The sequence below is a fragment of the Pleurodeles waltl genome, chromosome 5 (genome assembly GCF_031143425.1).
Source record: "Pleurodeles waltl isolate 20211129_DDA chromosome 5, aPleWal1.hap1.20221129, whole genome shotgun sequence".
Lineage (NCBI taxonomy): Eukaryota > Metazoa > Chordata > Amphibia > Caudata > Salamandridae > Pleurodeles > Pleurodeles waltl.
Genome location: NC_090444.1, coordinates 1,083,527,378 through 1,083,548,573, shown reverse-complemented (window position 1 = coordinate 1,083,548,573; position 21,196 = coordinate 1,083,527,378).

The following is a 21,196-nucleotide window of genomic DNA, read 5'->3' as shown; positions in this document are numbered from 1 at the left end:
CGCTCGCTGACGTTGCCCGATTTCACAACCTCAACATCATTTCATACGACGTCGACACCCAGCTCATCCTCTCCCTCACCAAGGACTCCGCCAAGACCAACCTCCATGAAGGAATGAAGGCCATCGCCGAATGGATGAAGAACAGCTGCCTTAAACTCTATTCCAACAAGACGGAGGTCCTCAGCTTCGGCTCCACCCCCTCATCATGGGATGACTCCTGGTGGCCTGCCTCTCTCGGATCTGCTCCGACCCCCACCAACCACGCACGCCACAGGGATTCATTATGGGCACCTCACTATCCATGACCCATCAAGTCTCTGCCATCTCCTCCTCCTGCTTCAACACCCTCCGCATGCTCCGAAAGATCTGCAAATGGATCCCCACGGAAACCAGAAGAGCAGTCACCCAAGCCCTCGTAAGCAGCAAACTGGATTACGGCAATGCCAAATCCAGGCCAAACTCCAGAAAAGGCTGCAACACATCCAGAACGCCTCTGCATGCCTCATCCTGAACATTCCCCGCCGCTGCCACATCACAGGTCCCCTGAGAGACCTGCACTGGCTCCCCGTCAACAAGAGAATCACCTTCAAACTCCTCACCCATGCCCACAAAGCAGTGCACAACACCGGACCAGAATACCTCAACAGACAGCTCTCCTTCTATACCCCAACCCAACAGCTCCTCTCTGCTGACCTCGCTCTTGAAACCGTCCCGCACATCTGCAGAACTACAACTGGCGGCAGATCATTCTCACACCTCGCTGTCAAGATGTGGAACACTCTTCTAACCCACCTGCGTCAGACCAAGGACCTCCTTACCTTCAGGAGACTTCTCAGACCTGGCTGTTCGAGTAGTAGCAGCACCCCCCTCCTCAGCACCTTGAGACCCCAGTGTAGTGCGCTTTACAAATTCCTTGATTGATTGATTGATTGATTGAAGGGCAAGAGGGCTTCCATGGTGGGTGAAGGAGGTTAAGGGGCTGCTTACACCAGTGCTGTGGTGGGTGGAACTACCACCTGCACCACCTGCCCCTCTACCGATGGTTCTTCTGGCCCAAGTAAGTCCTGTTATTAATATCTTGCAACGTTTCCCTCTCCCCAATATTGAAATAATTTTGTCTTGTTTACTTTTTTACTGTCTCATTTTTTCAACTCCTCTTCTATCTAATGTGTGTTTAATTATTGTTATCACTGCATTACTCCTTTTTCCTAAATGCCATGTTTCTGTAGCTTACTTTCATTTGTCTGTACTAGTCTGAAGCTTTCTTCTGCTTTGTTGGTAAGCTTTTCCTCTCCCTTTATATATTTTGTGGACTGGTACGGTAAGACTAAGAGAATCAATTCTTGGTACTCTACTGTGAAGATTGCAGGCCCAAGTATGCTAATATTCACCACACATGTTTGTTGCAAAGGCTTTCTTTTTCTTGCTCACGCTCAAACAAGAGAGAGGCAATGGCCATAGTAGATACCCTCAATGTTGTGTTATCATCCATTTATACAGGATACCAGCAGTTTCCATGGCAGGAAAGTATGAGATACCATTACATTTTTCAACCAAGACCATATGTCCTTTATTGCCTAATATTCCACTCTTTCATTGTACTTCACTGACTCAGAATCATCATGGCTCTGACCCTCCATTACGAAACGTTTTTTGTTGGCTTGACTACTTGGCTTTTTTAACACTGTCAACCAAAAAAACATCCAAAGAGATAGTTTTGATAGAGAAAACTGCTAAACAAACTGTACTAAAGTATTGCAGTTGTATTTTGTTAAAAAAACAATAATAAGGAGAGGTGTATCTGGCATCTGAAATGGTTAATGTTTTTTCTAGCTGTACAGGCTATCAGTGCCTGGGCCAGTGTCTGCACTAGTGTGCCACATGTGGCAGAGGGGGCAGCTCGAGGGGGAGTCCCCGCAGTGCCAGTTACAGTTGGTGGTAAATCACATTGCTTGCTCATTGACAAATTAAGTATCCTCACTATGGTGGTCATTCTGACCTCGGCGGTAAAAGGCGCCTACCGCCGGTCAGAAATCCTCCATAATCCCGCCGCGGTCGCGGAAACCCGCCACGGTCATTCTGACCCGCAGAAGGCAAACCTCCGAAAATCCGACAGCCACAACAGACCGCCAGACCAGCGGTCGGCGGAAAAGTGGAGGTGACAAAACCTCCACCGTCACGCCAACAGAAATACGCCCATGCCATTACGACCCACGAATCCACGCAGCGGTCTTTCAAACGCGGTATTCCATTGGCGGGACACACCGCCGCGGTCAGAATACACACAAACGAACAAAACTCAGCCACATTGGCCGATTTGAATACCACACACCTGATACACATACACAAACCACTCCCACACACACAATACAATATAAAACACACACCCACATCACCCACAAACCCCTACGACCAAAAATTCTGAAATAAGGCCAGAGCGAGACACCACCATCCACAAACTAGCAGCCACAGCCACTCAACACCATCACCCACACACTATCCACACACAAAACAACACACACCACCACACTCAACACACTTAACTACACATACTCCACCCCACACATCATACACACCACCCCATGGCACCCCAAAGACACCCCCGCTTCTCAGACGAAGAACTCAGGGTCATGGTGGAGGAAATCGTTCGGGTAGAGCCCCAGCTGTTCGGCACACAGGTCCAATACACCAGCATTGCCCGGAGGACGGAGCTATGGCAGAGGATTGTCGACAGGGTCAACGCTGTGGGACAGCACCCCAGAAATCGGGAAGACATCAGGAAGCGATGGAACGACCTACGGGGGAAGGTGCGTTCCATGGTATCCAGGCACAACATCGCCGTGCAGAAGACTGGCGGAGGACCCCCACCTCAACCCCCACAATTTACAACATGGGAGGAGGAAGTCTTGAACATCCTGCATCCTGACGGCCTCGCAGGAGTCGGCGGAAGAATGGATACTGGTAAGTTGAAGCTTCACTACTGCTTCCCCCCACCTGCATGCCAAATCATACCCCAACCCTCACCCCCATCCTCGAACCCCACCCTCACCCCCACCCCCATCCTCACCCCCACCCTCACCCCCACCACCATCCTCACCCCCACCACCATCCTCACCCCCACCCCCAGCACACCTATTCCCTGCCAATGTCTCACCATCACAACCCACACATCCAAAAACCTAGGCCTGCATGCGTCCACTAAGCATGGACACCCATCACCAAAGCATGCCCAATGCATATACACATCCCCCCCACAAGCCACCCTCACCAAAGCCCCCACACACGAATGCCAGCACTTGGGGACACGGGAACCCACAGATACACCCATATGCCACACATTGAAACTATAACCATACCTCTATACCCCTGCAGGACCCGACCGTCAACACACCGCCGAGGAGGGCCCAGAATTCTCCACACCCCCCACCCAAGAGGCCGTCAGCGATGACAGCAGCTCTGTCGACCTGGACACCGATGACCAGCCCGGACCATCGGGGACCTCTGGACAGTCGGTTCCCCTCACACAGGCCCAGGCAACTACAGACCCAAACCCCTCTGGGAACACCAGCACAGCTCCCACCCAGCGGGCCCATGCCTCTGTCTCCAGGGCGCGTCAATCTGTGGTGTGTCTACCACTACAGGGCACCCAGGATAACCCACCACCCCAACAACAACAGGGACCTGGGGGCAGTGGTAGTGGGCACACCGGCCAGGGGGCAGAGGCCCAGGGAAACAGGGCAACTCGGAGGGCAGCTGTGCGACAGGGGGGGGACGGGCCCAGGGAACCCACTCTCCACGAGGCCCTCACCACCATCATGGGAGCATACAACCGCTCCCAGGAGACGATGGCGACGGTACTGGCCCGGTTCCAGGAGATCCAGGTACTGCAGGAGGAACACTATCGGGGGTACAGGGAGGACATCAGAGCCCTCACCTCCACCCTGGTTACCATGGTAGGGCTGCTGCAGGACCTCATCAACACCAGGACGGACACTCAACAACACCCAAGGGCCCCTGCCACTAGCCTGGACCAAGAACAGCCAACCACCTCCGCCGGCGCTAGTGGACAGGAGGCCCCCGCACAGCAGCAGCCCACCAGACCCCCACCTCCTGCAGGAGAAGAACCACCCCGCAAGAGGGCCCTGAGATCTCGCAAGAAGACAGAGTAGGATGTCAAGACCCCCGCCAGCAAAGGATACCACCTGATGTCATCCCACTGTCCCACATTGTCACCCTGTCCATCCTTGAACTGCCCATGCTCCATCTCTCCACAGGCCTCTGGACAATGCACCTGTGTGACTGTTACTCTGGACTCTGCCATGGACATTCCTTCACCATAGCCCCCACCCACTTGAAACCACCCATCCCATTTTGAGCACTTAAATAAACACCTATTTTGCACAAAACTATCTGGAGTCTGGCTGTGATTTCAAAATATTGTAATTGACATGACAGTGCAAATATGTCCTTGTACATAGTGAAGTCAACAAACAGCTGCCACAAAGCTGTAGTCCATGGGGAAACGAAGCACAGGACTCGTAGTGGGGACCACAGATCTGAAATAGGGAGGGAAAAGCCACAACTCAGTCATCATACACTGGGGCAAATAGACAGGCAGCAGAGATGCAGGAGAGTAGTTCACATTTACTAAATTATCTTTGAATTGTTACCTGTGTCCTATTGGAAGTACTGTTCAATGATTCTGTCCCTGTTGTCTGTTTCAGCCCCGTCGTCTTCCTCCTCGTCACTCTCCTCAGGTTCCACCGCTGCCACAACACCACCGTCTTGACCATCCTCCTGCAGGAAAGGCACCTGGCGGCGCAAAGCCAGGTTGTGAAGCATGCAGCAGGCCACGATGATGTGACACACCTTCTTAGGTGAGTACATTAGGGATCCACCTGTCATATGCAGGCACCGAAACCTGGCCTTTAGGAGGCCAAAGGTGCGTTCGATCACCCTCCTAGTACGCCCATGGGCCTCATTGTACCGTTCCTCTGCCCTGGTCCGGGGATTCCTTACTGGGGTCAGTAGCCACGACAGGTTGGGGTACCCAGAGTCCCCCAATAGCCATACACGGTGTCTCTCTAGCTGTTCCATCACGTAAGGGATGCTGCTATTCCTCAGGATGTAGGCGTCATGCACTGACCCTGGGAATTTGGCATTTACATGCGAGATGTACTGGTCAGCCAAACACACCACCTGGATGTTCATTGAATGGTAACTTTTTCTGTTCATGTACACCTGCTCCCTGTCTCTTGGGGGAACCAAAGCCACATGGGTCCCATCAATGGCACCAATGACGTTGGGAATATGTCCAAGGGTGTAGAAATCACCCTTCACTGCAGCCAATTCGCCCACCTCAGGGAAAATGATGTAGCTCCTCACGTATTTCATCAGGGCAGACAACACTCTGGATAACACCTTCGAAAACATGGGCTGAGACATCCCAGAAGCAATTCCCACTGTTGTCTGAAATGACCCACTTGCCAAGAAATGGAGTACTGACAGGACCTGCACCAGAGGGGGAATCCCTGTGGGTTGGCGGATGGGGGACATCAGGTCGGGCTCCAGCTGGGCACACAGTTCATGTATAGTGGCACGGTTAAGCCGGTAGGTCAGGATAATGTGGCGTTCTTCCATTGTCGACAGGTCTACCAGCGGTCGGTACACGGGAGGATTCATCCGTCTCCTCGCCAAACCCAGCGGACGGTGCCTAGGAAGGACAACATGGAGCACACAGTCAAGCAACCCACAGGTACGTACTCACAGCTAGCACAGTAAACGATTCTCTATGCAGTGAATGGCGTGTCTGAGTGGCTATGCAAGGCCTAGGCCTGTGTGATGCAGTTGAAATTGAGCCATGTGGACCCTCGAAATGGCGGCTGCCTGACCTGTGAAGTGTGACAATGGGATGTGAGGTCAATGCGCTGGCGTGGCACACCGCGGCGGGCGGCGGGCGAAGACCGCGGCGCGAAGCCGCATTGGTTAACATTGAAGCCTATGGGTTTCAGGAGCCAATGGCGAAGGGCGCCGGCGGTGGCGGTACGCACCGCCGCAGTACGCACCGCCGCGGACGTGACCGCCATTTTCTATCTACTTATCCACTTGCGATTTGAACTTTCACAGGAGAGGACCTATACTGCAAGTGTTGCTGTGACCTCGGTCTGGAAGGGACAATGGCTGCTGCGCCTGGGGAAAGGGCCCCTGCCTTCACTGGAGAGGAGTTGGAGAAACTTGTGGATGGGGTCCTCCCCCAGTATGCGCTACTCTACGGTCCTCCAGACCAACAAGTGAGTTTAATTCAATCTGGATTTGGGGCCACTGGCTGGCTTGGGGGCCTGGCAGGGGGCCTGGCGGGGATGGGGGGGCATGTTGGGGCTGGCGGGGGGCCTGGCGGGGATGGGGGGGCATGTTGGGGCTGGCGGGGGGCCTGGCGGGGATGGGGGGGCATGTTGGGGCTGGCGGGGGGCCTGGCGGGGATGGGGGGGCATGTTGGGGCTGGCGGGGGGCATGGCGGGGATGGGGGGGCATGTTGGGGCTGGCGGGGGGCATGGCGGGGGGCCTGGCGGGGATGGGGGGCGTTGGGCCACTGGCAACGAAAATGCAGACAAACTTGAACGTGGTATTTCTCCCTCCCTGTACGTGTCACATAGGTCCGCGCCCATGAGAAGATCGGGATTTGGCGTGCCATCGCCAAGGAAGTCCGGACCCTGGGGGTCCACCATCGACGGGGCACCCACTGCCGCAAGAGGTGGGAGGACATCCGCCGCGGGACCAAGAAGACCGCCGAGTCTCTGCTGGGATGGCCTCCCAACGTAGGCGGGGTGCCTGCCGTCAACTGACCCCCCTGATGTTCCGGATCCTGGCGGTGGCCTACCCTGATTTGGATGGGCGCGTGAGGGCAGCACAGCAGACACAAGGGGGTGAGTACAAGCATTATCTACTCTGTTGTCGCGCAGTGGAGGTGTCTGGGTGGGGGAGGAGGGCTGTGGGTCCCCCTAGGCCAGGGCGATATCTGTAGGCTGGGCACCCCCGTAAGCCCCTGTGTCCCCAGCCACCACCCTCAGTAGTTTGTCAGTACAGCCATCCCTGGCTGGGCCGTGTCATCCATGGGTGCAGTTGTCAACTCTAGGCGTGTAGGGCATGTTCCACGGAATGCGTAGCGGACCCCAAGTGCGCAACTTAGTGCAGGGGGCATCTGTGTCTGTCATGTCCGCTAACTGTACCGGAGATCCATGTACTCAATATCCCTTTATTTCTCTCTCCCCCCCCCTTTTTGTTTGTCTTTCTGTGCTTGTGTGCATCAGCATGATCAGGCGGAGGAGAAGTGGCATCGGGGCAGGAGGGAGCTGCATCTCACATGGCCCAGGAGGGCCATGCCACAGAGTCAGACTGGACCAGTGAGACGGAGGGTGAGGGGAGCTCCACAACGGGGACGACTGGACCCTGCAGCGACACGGACACGTCCTCGGAAGGGAGCTCCCTTGCGGGGGTGGCACCATCCGTGCCCCCCGCCATTACAGGTACAGCCGCCACCCAGCGCACCATCTCCGCCCTCCCAGCAGCCCCTCAGCGTTCGCCCCGTGCCCGCTCTGCCAGGAAGCCGGGCATCTCCTTCGCCCCAGGCACCTCAGGCCCTGCCCCTGTTACCCCTGCTGCCCTCAGTGAGGAGGTCATTGACCTCCTCCGAACGCTCATTGTTGGGCAGACTACCCTTTTGAATGCCATCCAGGGGGTGGAGAGGGAGGTTCATCGCAGCAATGCGTACCTGGAGGGCATTCATTCGGGTCAGGCTGCCCATCAGCGATCGTTCCAGGCTCTGGCCTCAGCACTGACGGCAGCCATTGTCCCTGTCTCCTGCCTCCCTCTACTAACTCCCTCCTCCCAGTCTCCTGTTCCTCTGCCTGTCCCACCCACACCATCAGACCAGCCTGCACACACCTCAACACCCAAGAGAAGCTCATCCAAACATAAGCACCACAGATCACGCAGACATTCACACACGCAACATTCCGATGCAGACATGCCAACAGTCACTACCACCTCTGTGACCCCCACCTCCTCGTCTCCCTCCTCCCTCCCTGTGACGTCTACACTCACACCTCCATTCACCTCACCATCAGCCAGTGTTTCCATCACCAGCACACCCTCCACTCCAGTCCGCACACGTGCAGTCACCACCCCCACTGCCATTTACACGTCCCCTGTGTCCTCTCCCACTGTGTCTGTCACCCCCTCTTCCACACCACACAAACGCAGCCACCCACCCACCCAACAGCCATCCACCTCACGACAGCGTATCCCTCCTGCACCTGCACCCAAAGACAGCAAACGTGACTCACCTACAACCACATCCTCTCCCTCCACTCCCATTCCCACTGTACCTACCACTCTCCATTGTCCCAAGAAACTCTTCCTCGCCACTGCTAACTTCTTTCCTGACCCTGAGCCCCCCCCTCCTTCTCGTCGGGGTAAGAAGAGCACCTCAGCCACCACCAGCCCTGCAGCCCCCTTGACAAGGGTGCAGGGGTATTGGAGCCCACCAGCCCGCATGTCTGGATCTTCGCCCAGCAGCAAGGGGACAGCCAGCCCACCCCCTGGGAAGAGGAGCAGAAGGCGGAAGGGGCGCCGCAGGAGCCCGGCTTCTACATCCCCCCCGGACACCACCCAGAGACAGTCACCAGCCACAGCTCCAAAGGGAGGAAAGGGCCACAGACTCCCGACTAAGGAGGGCAAGGGCAGCAAGTCGGAGAGGTCAGGCTGCAGGCCTGCTGCCCAGGAGGAGCCCACCACCCCCATAGCCGCTGCCCAGGGAGGACCCAGCCCAGCTGGCCAGGAGGGCCCCACCACCCACAGCCCAGGTGGGCATTGAAGGAGCACCATCCCCGCTGCCCAGGAGGGCACCACCAGGCAATGAGCAGTTGGCCATAGACCGGCCGCCGTCTCAAGCACCGCTGAACTGGGCCCCGCCGTCTCAAGCACCGCTGAACTGGGCCCCGCCGTCTCAAGAACCGCTGAACTGGGCCCCGCCGTCTCAAGCACCGCTGAACTGGGCCCGCCGTCTCAAGCACCGCTGAACTGGGCCCCGCCGTCTCAAGAACCGCTGAACTGGGCCCCGCCGTCTCCAGCACCGCTCCGCTGGGCCCCGCCGTCTCAAGCACCGCTGAACTGGGCCCCGCCGTCTCAAGCACCGCTGAACTGGGCCCCGCAGTCTCAAGCACCGCTCCGCTGGGCCCCGCCGTCTCAAGCACCGCTGAACTGGGCCCCGCCGTCTCAAGCACCGCTGAACTGGGCCCTGCCGTCTCAAGAACCGCTGAACTGGGCCCGCCGTCTCAAGCACCGCTGAACTGGGCCCCGCCGTCTCAAGAACCGCTGAACTGGGCCCCGCCGTCTCAAGCACCGCTGAACTGGGCCCCGCCGTCTCAAGCACCGCTGAACTGGGCCCCGCCGTCTCAAGAACTGCTGAACTGGGCCCCGCCGTCTCCAGCACCGCTCCGCTGGGCCCCGCCGTCTCAAGCACCGCTGAACTGGGCCCCGCCGTCTCAAGCACCGCTGAACTGGGCCCCGCCGTCTCAAGCACCGCTGAACTGGGCCCCGCCGTCTCAAGAACCGCTGAACTGGGCCCCGCCGTCTCCAGCACCGCTCCGCTGGGCCCCGCCGTCTCAAGCACCGCTGAACTGGGCCCCGCCGTCTCAAGCACCGCTGAACTGGGCCCCGCAGTCTCAAGCACCGCTCCGCTGGGCCCCGCCGTCTCAAGCACCGCTGAACTGGGCCCGCCGTCTCAAGCACCGCTGAACTGGGCCCCGCCGTCTCAAGAACCGCTGAACTGGGCCCCGCCGTCTCAAGTACCGCTGAACTGGGCCCCGCCGTCTCAAGAACCGCTGAACTGGGCCCCGCCGTCTCAAGCATCGCTGAACTGGGCCCCGCCGTCTCAAGAACCGCTGAACTGGGCCCCGCCGTCTCCAGCACCGCTCCGCTGGGCTCCGCCGTCTCAAGCACCGCTGAACTGGGCCCCGCCGTCTCAAGCACCGCTGAACTGGGCCCCGCAGTCTCAAGCACCGCTGAACTGGGCCCCGCCGTCTCAAGCACCGCTGAACTGGGCCCCGCCGTCTCAAGAACCGCTGAACTGGGCCCCGCCGTCTCCAGCACCGCTCCGCTGGGCCCCGCCGTCTCAAGCACCGCTGAACTGGGCCCCGCCGTCTCAAGCACCGCTGAAATGGGCCCCGCAGTCTCAAGCACCGCTCCGCTGGGCCCCGCCGTCTCAAGCACCGCTGAACTGGGCCCCGCCGTCTCAAGAACCGCTGAACTGGGCCCCGCCGTCTCCAGCACCGCTCCGATGGGCCCCGCCGTCTCAAGCACCGCTGAACTGGGCCCCGCCGTCTCAAGCACCGCTAAACTGGGCCCCGCCGTCTCAAGCACCGCTGAACTGGGCCCCGCCGTCTCAAGAACCGCTGAACTGGGCCCCGCCGTCTCAAGAACCGCTGAACTGGGCCCCGCCGTCTCAAGCACCGCTGAACTGGGCCCCGCCGTCTCAAGCACCGCTGAACTGGGCCCCGCCGTCTCAAGCACCGCTGAACTGGGCCCCGCCGTCTCAAGAACCGCTGAACTGGGCCCCGCCGTCTCAAGCACCGCTGAACTGGGCCCCGCCGTCTCAAGCACCGCTGAACTGGGCCCCGCCGTCTCAAGAACCGCTGAACTGGGCCCCGCCGTCTCCAGCACCGCTCCGCTGGGCCCCGCCGTCTCAAGCACCGCTGAACTGGGCCCCGCCGTCTCAAGCACCGCTGAACTGGGCCCTTCAAGGCAAGACCCGCTGAACTGGGCCCTTCAAGGCAAGAAGCGCTGAACTGGGCCCTTCAAGGCAAGAAGCGCTGAACTGGGCCCTTCAAGGCAAGAAGCGCTGAACTGGGCCCTTCCAGGCAAGAACCGCTGGCCCTTTGGCAGACGTGGCAGGGCAGGATCTGTCTCGGGCAGGGCTGCAGGATGTCCTCTGGCCAACATGCCTCCTCCAGTGGCAGTGGGGTCTGTTATGGACTGTTTGGACTGTGGCTTTGCTCTCCCCAGGATGGCCCAGTGGGCAGGCCACCCACTGTATGGACTGTTTGGACTGTGGCTTTGCTCTCCCCAGGATGGCCCAGTGGGCAGGCCACCCACTGTATGGACTGTTTGGACTGTGGCTTTGCTCTCCCCAGGATGGCCCAGTGGGCAGGCCACCCACTGTATGGACTGTTTGGACTGTGGCTTTGCTCTCCCCAGGATGGCCCAGTGGGCAGGCCACCCACTGTATGGACTGTATGGACTGTGGCTTTGCTCTCCCCAGGATGGCCCAGTGGGCAGGCCACCCACTGTATGGACTGTATGGACTGTGGCTTTGCACTCCCCAGGATGGCCCAGTGGTCATGGAGTCCCCTCGTGGATCTGGCGTCGTGTACTCAAGTGGCTGAGGTGCCCCCCCTTCCCTTCCCCCTGAGGTGCCTGTCCTATTTTCTTTCTGATGCCCCTGCAGTGTTCTCTCCGTGGAGTTCTTGTTGTGGGACTGGGCCTTGCCCCTTTGCACAGGACCCCTGTGGTCCACGGACAGTGGTTGGACTACATTTAGTAGCTGTATATATTTTGTACATAGTTTATTTATTTATTGGGATTACTGGTGTCCATATTTCAATATATCTGCCCGTTTATGATCTCTTCTTTTGGTCTTTGCATTATTTCGGAGGGGGGGGTTTGTGGGTTGTGACAGTGATCTGTGGGAATGCATTGATGTGTGTGTTGTAGTGGGTATGGGTGGGTGGGTGTGTGCCGGTAATCTTTTCCCTCCCCTGTGTCGTAGGTGCAGTACTCACCGATGTCTTCCGCGCCGCCGGGCGTGCTCCTGGTACAGGAGCAGGTATAGGAGTGCGGGGATGACCTGCAACTCGGGTTCCATACTGCCGGAATCTCGCGTGGAGTGCGTAGAGGTGAGCGTTTTCCCGTTCGTAGTCTGTTTCCGCCGTGTTTTTATCGGCGGTGCTCCCGCCCCGGAAAAGGTGGCGGATTGGTGGGTCGTGATAGGGTGGGCGGTACATTGTCTGCCGCCTGGCTGTTGGCGGGGACCGCCGCGCTGTTTGTTTGTGCCGCCGTGGCGGGCGGAGTGTTAATGCGGCGGGCTGTGTTGGCGGTTCCCGCCAGGGTCAGAATTGCATATTTTGGACCGCCGGCCTGTTGGCGGCTTGGCCGCCGCATTATCACCGACCGCCAGGGTCAGAATGAGGGCCTATATTTGTTAAGCGAGGCATTTATCTTCCTGTCATCATTCATCACTTCCCTGCCCATGGCATTTCACCACCCATGACCTAACTGCAGCATGGTTCAATACAGCAGTGCAGTGTTGGATGTGCAATGTGGGACTGCTTCATTTAATGTGCATTTATCAAGTTTTTGATGCATTGCAAAGGTGTGTTTCCCAGGGCCCACTCAGTCACATCCTAGTACTTCACTCCATTATTCTTTCCTAAGTTCTGTACCAGCCTACCAAAAACTTGAAAAATCCATTCTTGGCCTGTGCCACTATTTTCTGGTCAAATGATTCATGTATATATATTTCAGGCCTTCCATGACAGATTTACACCTGTTCAATTTTTCCCTTTTGTCATTTATCAACTACATTGACTGACTAAGACATAGCTTAGCAGTAGCACATGATGATCAGTGATACCCCACCACTATTCCATAGTGAAACCTTTCCCTACCCTAATCCCTCTAACTTATCCTGCAGTATTGTTAGTTTCCTTACTACCAAGTGATCCCGTTCCTTTCTCTGTACTGTAGTGCCTCGTTTTTCCCACTGTCTACGTACGGCAGACAGGATATCTTCATTGTATATGTGACATGTGTGACATAGTATTGTTACCACTCATCTGCCTCTTTGGAGTCAGGTTAGAATTGAAAGGTAGTCATAGAAGAGCAGGGCCATTGGAATTAAAGTAAGATAATAAATTGGCCATTACAGCTGCCCCGGCTGCAGACTGCAGAGAGTAGCAAATTACCAGATGCACTAGCATGCCACTATTAATTTAGCACAAGAATACCCTTGCTATATAGTGCATATTACCTTTCTCATTAATGAGAGCTAATTCATTTTTCTTTTTACACACAAAGGCCCTCATCATGACACTGGTGGTAAATTCCACTTACCACCGCGCTGACGGCCACCAACATACCGCTGCGGTGGCAGATATCCATCAACCATATTTTGACACACACCAATCGGACAGAATACTGACACACACACAAATCCGTCGGCCCAAAGGTCAGTGCTAAAGTGGCGGTACCAACACCGATACTATTATTCTAACAAAACAACACCCTCCACATTATGACCCACGAATCACAAACGGCGGACATTCAACAGTGGTAAACCATTGGAGTTACATACCACTGCGCTCAGAATGGACACCCACATACAAAACAACACCACATTGGCTAATACCAAAAACACACACCTGACATCTATAAATAAAACACACCCACACCACTATAAAACACACCCCCACAGTACCTACAACCCTTTGCCAACAACAAAAGACTGCAAGAGTTAGCCATCGACATCACAGAGACAACTACAAACACATCACTGACACCCATACATTCCTCACGCACCCCACATCACACATCCCATCACATCACCCAACACACTCTCACCAACACACAACATACAACACCCAGGGTACCACAAAGGCACCCCCATTTCACTGAGGAGGAATTAAGGGTCATGGTGAAGGAAATTGTCAGGGTAGAGCCACAGCTGTTTGGAACACAGGTACTGCAGATTTCCATTGCCTGGAAGATGGAGCTATGGCAGAGAATCATGGACAGGGTGAACGCCGTGGGACAGAACCCAAGAAAAAGGGATGACATCAGGAAGAATTTGAGTGACCTATGGGGGAAGGCACATTCCAAGGCAGCAAGGCACCAGCTCGCCATACAGAGGACAGGCAGTGAACCCCCACTATCTCCCCCACAGGTCACAGCATGGGATGAGCAAGTAATGTTATTACTGCATCCTGAGGGACTCTCTGGAGTAGCCAGAGGACTGGACACTGGTAGGTCAACATTTACCACTTATCACCCCCCATACCTGCTGCCATCTCACCCACTCACCCTCACTCCCATCACTGCACTCCATCCCACACACTGCACCTACACATATGACTAATCCCAATGCCAAATACTTCATGCTATACCAATGCATGTACACCCCTCCCAGCCCTGCCTGAACACCCTTCACCAAAGCATGCACAGCATAGGGAAACTAACAATCCCACAATACATCACCATACACAGACAAAAGGTGTCAGGGCAACAACAACCATAGAGGGAAGGATAGGGATGTATAATGTGTCATACACATGAAGCATAATACATCACTTACATCCCCACAGGTACCCCAGCCAATGTCAGCGGAGAGGAGGTGCCACGACAATCCAGTCCTCCAACAGAAGATGCACCCAGTGATGACAGTAACTCTGGACTTCTGAATCTGTATGACCTACTCGGTCCATCAGGGACCACTGGACAGACAGTCACCCAAGCCCACTCACAGACCACCACAGAGCCTCCCCCATCAGGTTCCAACACTACAGCACCCATCCAGAATACCCACACCTCTGTCCCCAGGACACGTCAATCAGCAGTGTGCCCACCTGTACAAGGACCCCAGGCCACACCTCGCCCGCAAGAGAATCAGGGACCTGGGGTCAGTGGCAGTGGGCATACCTTTCAGGGGACAAAGGCACAGGCCAACAGGGACACTGGGAGGGGAGGGGCACTCTCCGAGATCCTGGGAGCCTACCAACATTCCCAGGACATGATGGGCCAGATCCTTGACAACTTGCAGGAGAACAGGCGGCTGCAGGAGGGACAGTATCAGGGGATCAGGGAGGACTTGCAGGCCATCAACACCACCCTGATCTCCATAGTAGGGGTGCTGGCAGACATGGGCAGCATCATGAGGGAGGCAGTAGCACACCATCGGTCCCCTACCACTAGCCAGTCCATTGACCAGCCCTCCACCTCTGCTGCTGCTAGTGGGCAGGAGGCCCCACAACAGGACCCACATGCCACCAGCATCCCTCCCACTGCAGAAGGTGAACCACCCCGCAAACATTCCCTGCAATCCAGACAGAATCCAGAGACAATTGCTAAGACCACCACCAGGAAATTAGATTCTCCTGATTGTCCCCCTTTGGTCCCACACTGTTCCTTTGTCCACCTTGATCTGCCTTTGCTCCCCTTCCTATGGCCACTTGGACACTTGCACCTGTGCTAAAAACAGACTGGAACAATACCCTGGACCATAGATACTCAAAGTGTGGCCCGCAGGCCTCATGCGGCCCCTCTGACCTTTACATGCGGCCCCTTGGGCAACAGGAGCACTTGGCAGCTGTTTGCTCAACTCCGCACTAAAAATAAAAATATTAAATAGACACACAATCATTTATTTCAAACTTATTTGGTGTTAAAAAAAAGAAGTAACTAGGGACTCCTGCACTTAACTTTAGAAACATCTTCATTTCTAAAGACATCTTGCAGCACAAGTGTAAAACTAAGACAGTCTCTTAAAAATTTAAAAAGTGTATTTAGTTAACATTCAGAACATTTTTGCCTTAGTACAATTTATTTTATCAGTGCATTGAGATGTATTCATTTAAAAGTGATAGTTTTCATACATAAATTTGGAAACATAAATTCTTTCCTCTACCCTGAGAACACCATCAATAGTAAATTAAAGAGGCAAGCCACTTGGTATGTGCACTTTATGGGCCGCCTAGGTTTCTATCATACATTAACAACATTATAGTTTAATAAATCAAACATAGAAGAAGGTTTTGTGCAGCACACACCATGAATCATGTATTTCGAGGTCATCTTAAATGTGATAATGTAGAAAAAGGAGGGAAAGTGAGACTAAATAATTGCCTAGGATCACACAATTTGGAAAAGTGGGTAAGGCGGGATTAATTCCAGGTTTTCTGGTTTCCCATTGTTTTTTTCAGCCATTAGATGTATATCATTTGCTTCTCTTACACCTACCTTGCCACCAATTCCCCCAGCTACCCCACCGACCGCCACTGCCCTGACATCAATGTGGCCCACAGGCACGTCACAGACCAAACATTTTGGCCCCTGGGAAAATGTTTGCGAGTACCCGTGCCCTGGACCTTCCCCCATCATCACCCCATTCCATTTCACTTTCCCCTCAATTTTTAGCACTACAATAAACACCCTTAGACACAACACAACTACTTGTATGTCATGTTTTGAAAATGTGTATTCAATGAAACAGTTAGATCCATTGCAATTGTACTTGACATTATGATAGCATAGAACTAATGACCTGTAGCTGGCTGTAGTCAGCACATCAGTACACAGTTATATCACCATCATCTGCAATATGAAAAACCATAGGTGACAGTAAGTAGAGGTAAAAGGAAATTAATGCCGTCTTGCCACAGCCACACAGAATACACCAATAGTCATAGAAATGTTAATCTACACTGTCTGACCTGTGTGCCATTGGAAATACTGACGGATTACTGATGTTCTGTAGTCCCCATCCTTATCCTTAACATCTTCATCCTCGCTGTCCTCAGGGTTCACTGCTGCCACAGGGGTATCTTCAGTCTCCTCCTCCTGCAGAAAAGGTGCATGGCGTCTGAGGGCCAGCTTGTGTAACATGCAGCATGCTGCTGCTATCTGGTAGACCTTCTCTGATGAGTAGCACAGGGATCCACCTGTCAGATGGAGGCACCTGAACCTGGCCTTCAGGAGGCCGAAGGTTCTCTCGATCATCCTGTTGCGTAGCCTCTCATTATTCTAATGAGACTACTGAATTTTGAGCAGGAGAATCGTCAGCGTGTGGGAGACTGAGTCTAACGCACTGCAGGTGACACCTGTCACTCTAATCCGGGTTTTGCTCCGGCTAACTAGCAGTGCCTCATCTCTACCAAAGGATAGTGATGATTGGGCAGCTGAGCTCATGACATGCTAGGCTTCTCAGGGAAGTCGTGGTCACTCAGGTCACATCCGGTTCACTCATTTACAATTTAGTCTCATATATAAAAGACAAGCAGAGGCAGTATATGTTTCAATAATGAGTTTAATAAAACTACTGCATCTTAGATAGCAAAGTGTGAGCTGCAATATCCAGGACAACACAACATGACAGTATTAAAATTGTGGCAAGAAGAGTGAAGCAGTAAAACAAAGCTATCATATTGTCACTATGATCGATGGACTATTTCCTATCTAAGTTATAATATGAGCACAGCATGTTAAGCTCTAGTTCTGCCTTTCAGGTTCCCCTGGGAAGACATCAACTCCCATACCTGAGCAAAGGCCTGTGGTCTGCTTTAGCATCTGTAACGAAGCATTCAGCAATCAGCATACAGCCTTGGTTCCCTGGCTGGAATCTCCCTCTAACGTGTAAGGGACAAGGAAGTGTTTATATAATAACACAGCTGATGTTCTGAGAAAATGTCCCTACGTAAGGATGTGTATTTTCTACGAATGTTGGAGACTAAACTTCTACCACGTTCACCGGCAATGTACTGAACTGCAGCCTTGAATGAAGCACAGAGAGATCAAGAAAGTCTTGTTTAAGAACAGAGTGCTAACCTAGGCAAAAACAGTTCGATAGGTGAAAATAAACAAGACCGTAAAAATGGTTATTGTAATAATAATAAAGTGAAGCTGAATAAAATATATCTAGATTAAAGTGCACAGCGGCCTAGTGTGTTAAAATAACGTGCATGGAGCTATAACTAAAACGTCTACACAACAATCTGTCTGGTTCGCCCATGTGCCTCATTATAACGTTCTTCAGCCCTTGTCCTGGCATTCCTCACAGGGTCAGCAGCCAAGATAGGTTTGGGTAGCCAGTGTCACCTGCAAGTATTGATGGACAACATTTAGCCTCATGCAATCCTATGGGGTTGACACAGAAGGCATACACTAACATACGGTGGGTGGGGACCAAGCCTCACCTATTAGCCACACCCTGTGCCTCTGTAGTTGGGCCATCACATTTGGGATGCTGCTATTCCTCGGAACGAAGGCATCATGCAGTGACCCAGGATTCTCAGCATTGACGTGGGAGATGTATTGGTCTGCTAGGCACACAATTTGCACTCTTACGATTCCTGAACACCTGTTCATTCTGGTGGGGGGGGGGACAAATGCTGTGTCCCGTTAAGCGCACCAATAATATTGGGGATATGTCCCATCGCAAAGAATTGGGCCTTCACTGTAGCCAAATCTTCCACCTGGGGGAAAGAAATGTAGCTGCACATGTGTTTCACCAGGGCAGAGAAAACTCTTGCCAGCACGATTAAAAACATTGGCTGTGAAATTCCTGCTGCCAAGCCCACTGTCACGTGGAAAGACCCAGTTGCCAGGAAATAGAGCACTGATATCACTTGCACAAGAGGGGAGATCCCAGTCGGATGACAGATAGCTGATATCAGGTCAGGCTCCAACTGGGCACACAGCTCTGTGATTGTGGCCCTGTCCAGTCTATAAGTCAGTATTATGTGCCTGTCCTCCACTGTAGCCAAGTCCACCAGAGGTCTGTACACGGGGTTATGTCTCCACCGCCTATTCATCTGCAGAGGTAGGTATCTAAGGGACACAAGATTGAGTAGGCTGTCACAATTGGAACAACAAAACCACAACTGCAGTCCACATGGTGCACTTATGTATTGGGACAGTGTAAATGGCGAAGTATGTGCCAATTTAATCTGTGACGCAGTTATTGTTGATAGGCCTGTTCCTCTCCCCTCCCCCCGAAATGGCAACCGCCTGTCCTATATGGAGGGACAGGTGGAAGTGAGGTAAATTCTGCTGACGTTGGGCATCATGGCGGAAGGCTGTCTTGCACCGCCGTGCAATTCTTCATTGGATAATATGGAGCTCTATGGAGTACAGTGGCCAATGGAGATCAGCACCGGCGGTGACGGTGTACACCGCCGCGGACGCGATCGCCATTTTCTATCTGATTCCTCACTTGTTTCCTGACTTTCAACAGGAGAACACCTACACTGTGTATGCTGCTGTAACCTGTGTCTGGAACCTTCCATGGCCCGTATGACCGGGGAAAGCGCCCCAGCCTTCACTTTAGAGGAGTTGGAGCAACTGGTGGATGGGGTCCTACCACAGTACGAACTGCTGTATGGGCCTCCAGACCAACAGGTGAGTACACTTTGGCCACGATGCATGTGGCAAGGATGCAATGAGATGTGTGTTAAAGCATTGTGTGAGGGTGGGTGGGGGTTGGGGGATTGTCTGTTGGCGGTGTACATAGTGTGCGCTGGCCCATGTGTATGCCAATGGTGATGGAATCGGGTATGGTGGGCCATTTGTGTGACAGGCTGGACTGTTTGTTTAATATGGTTCTCCTGTCTGTCTTGCCCCTGTAGGTCAGTGCCCATCAAAAGAAGGGATTATGGCATGCCATCGCCAAGGACGTGTGGACCCTGGGGGTCTATGGCAGGCGGAGCACCCACTGTCAGAAACTGTGGGAGGACCTGAGATGCTGGGCAGGGAAGACCGCGGAGACCCAGCTAGGGATGGGCTCCCAACGCGGAAGGGGCACCCATCAGATCCTGACCCCCCTGATGGCCCGCATACTGGCGGTGGCCTACCCTGAGCTGGATGGGCGCTTGAGGCAATCACAGCAGTAACAAGGGGGTGAGTACAGTGGGTTTTGTTACACATTTTGTCTGGTGGGGTAGTATCTGGATGGTGGATGTGTGTTAGTGGGTGCCCCTAAGGCCGGGCCAGACATTGCAGCATGGGTTAACTGAACGGTAATGGTTGCATGGCAATTACAGGTAGCCTAGCTTGTTAGCAGCCTATTTCAGGCATGGTATCCTGGGTCCCAGCTGTGCTGCAGTTGGCGGTGTGGTTCTCATCTTGCCTTGGTGATTAGCTGTATCACTTGTAGTGCAATGCATAGTGCTTAAGCCTGTTTCCTCTGTGTGACGGTGATGTGCATGCCAATAGTGTTCCTGGTGAAGGCACTGACCAAGTGTATTCTTTGTCTCCCCCCTTTCTTGTTTTGTCATCCTGTCCTTGTGTACATTAGCATCATCTGGCAGAGGAGCAGGGGCACTGGCGACAGAGGGATCTGCATCCCACAGGACCCTGGAGGAGGGGTCCACCCACACTGAGGGAACCAGTGGGATGGAGGGTGAGGGGAGCACCACAGCGGGGACTGGAGGAGAAAACACAGACTCAGATACCTCCCCCGATGGGAGCTCCCTGGTGGTGGCAGGCACCTCTGTGACCACCCCAGCTGCAGGTACAGCCACCATCCCCCCGAACCAGCACCGCCCTCCCAGTAGCCCCTCAGTGAGTTGCCCATGCCCGCTCACCAAGGAAGGTGGGCATCTCCTTCGCCCCAGGCACCTAAGGCCCTGCCCCAATGAGACCTGCTGATCTCTGTAGGACAATCAACCATTGTGAATGCCATCAAGGGGCTGGCAACCCAGATGCAGCAATGTAATGCATTTCTGAGAGGCATTCACGGTGGATTGGCGGCCCAACAGAGTTCGATTCAAGCTCCGGCATCCTCCCTAATGGCAGCCATTGTCCCTGTTTCTACTGTCCCCCCTACAACTACCATTTCCCAGTCCTAATTGTCCTCAACCCCAACCCATTCCATGTACACATACAGACAAGCATGCACACAAGACAACACTCAAGAGTGGCACAGGCAGGCTCAAGCACCACACTTCATCCCACAAGCACTCACACAAACAGCATACAGTTGCAGACACAACCACATCCACTACCTCCACTGTCTCCCCCTCCTCCTCCTCCACCTCCCTCCCAGTCACGTCCACACTCACACCTGCATACACTGCCTCAACATCCACCACCAGCATCACCACACCAAGCAGCACACACACCTCACTAGTCGACACCTCCACAACATCCATCCACTTGTCCCCTGTATCCACTTCCACTGTGCCTGTCCCCCACTCCTAAAGGACACAAACGCAAGCACTCAGACACCCAAGAGCCATGGACCTCACATCAGCATACAGCCCATGCACCTGCAACCAAGTCCAGCAGACGTATACCTCCAACAACCACTCCTCAACCTCCACTCCCATCCCTCCTCCCCCCTCCTGCCCTACCATCCCTAAAAAATGTTTCCTTG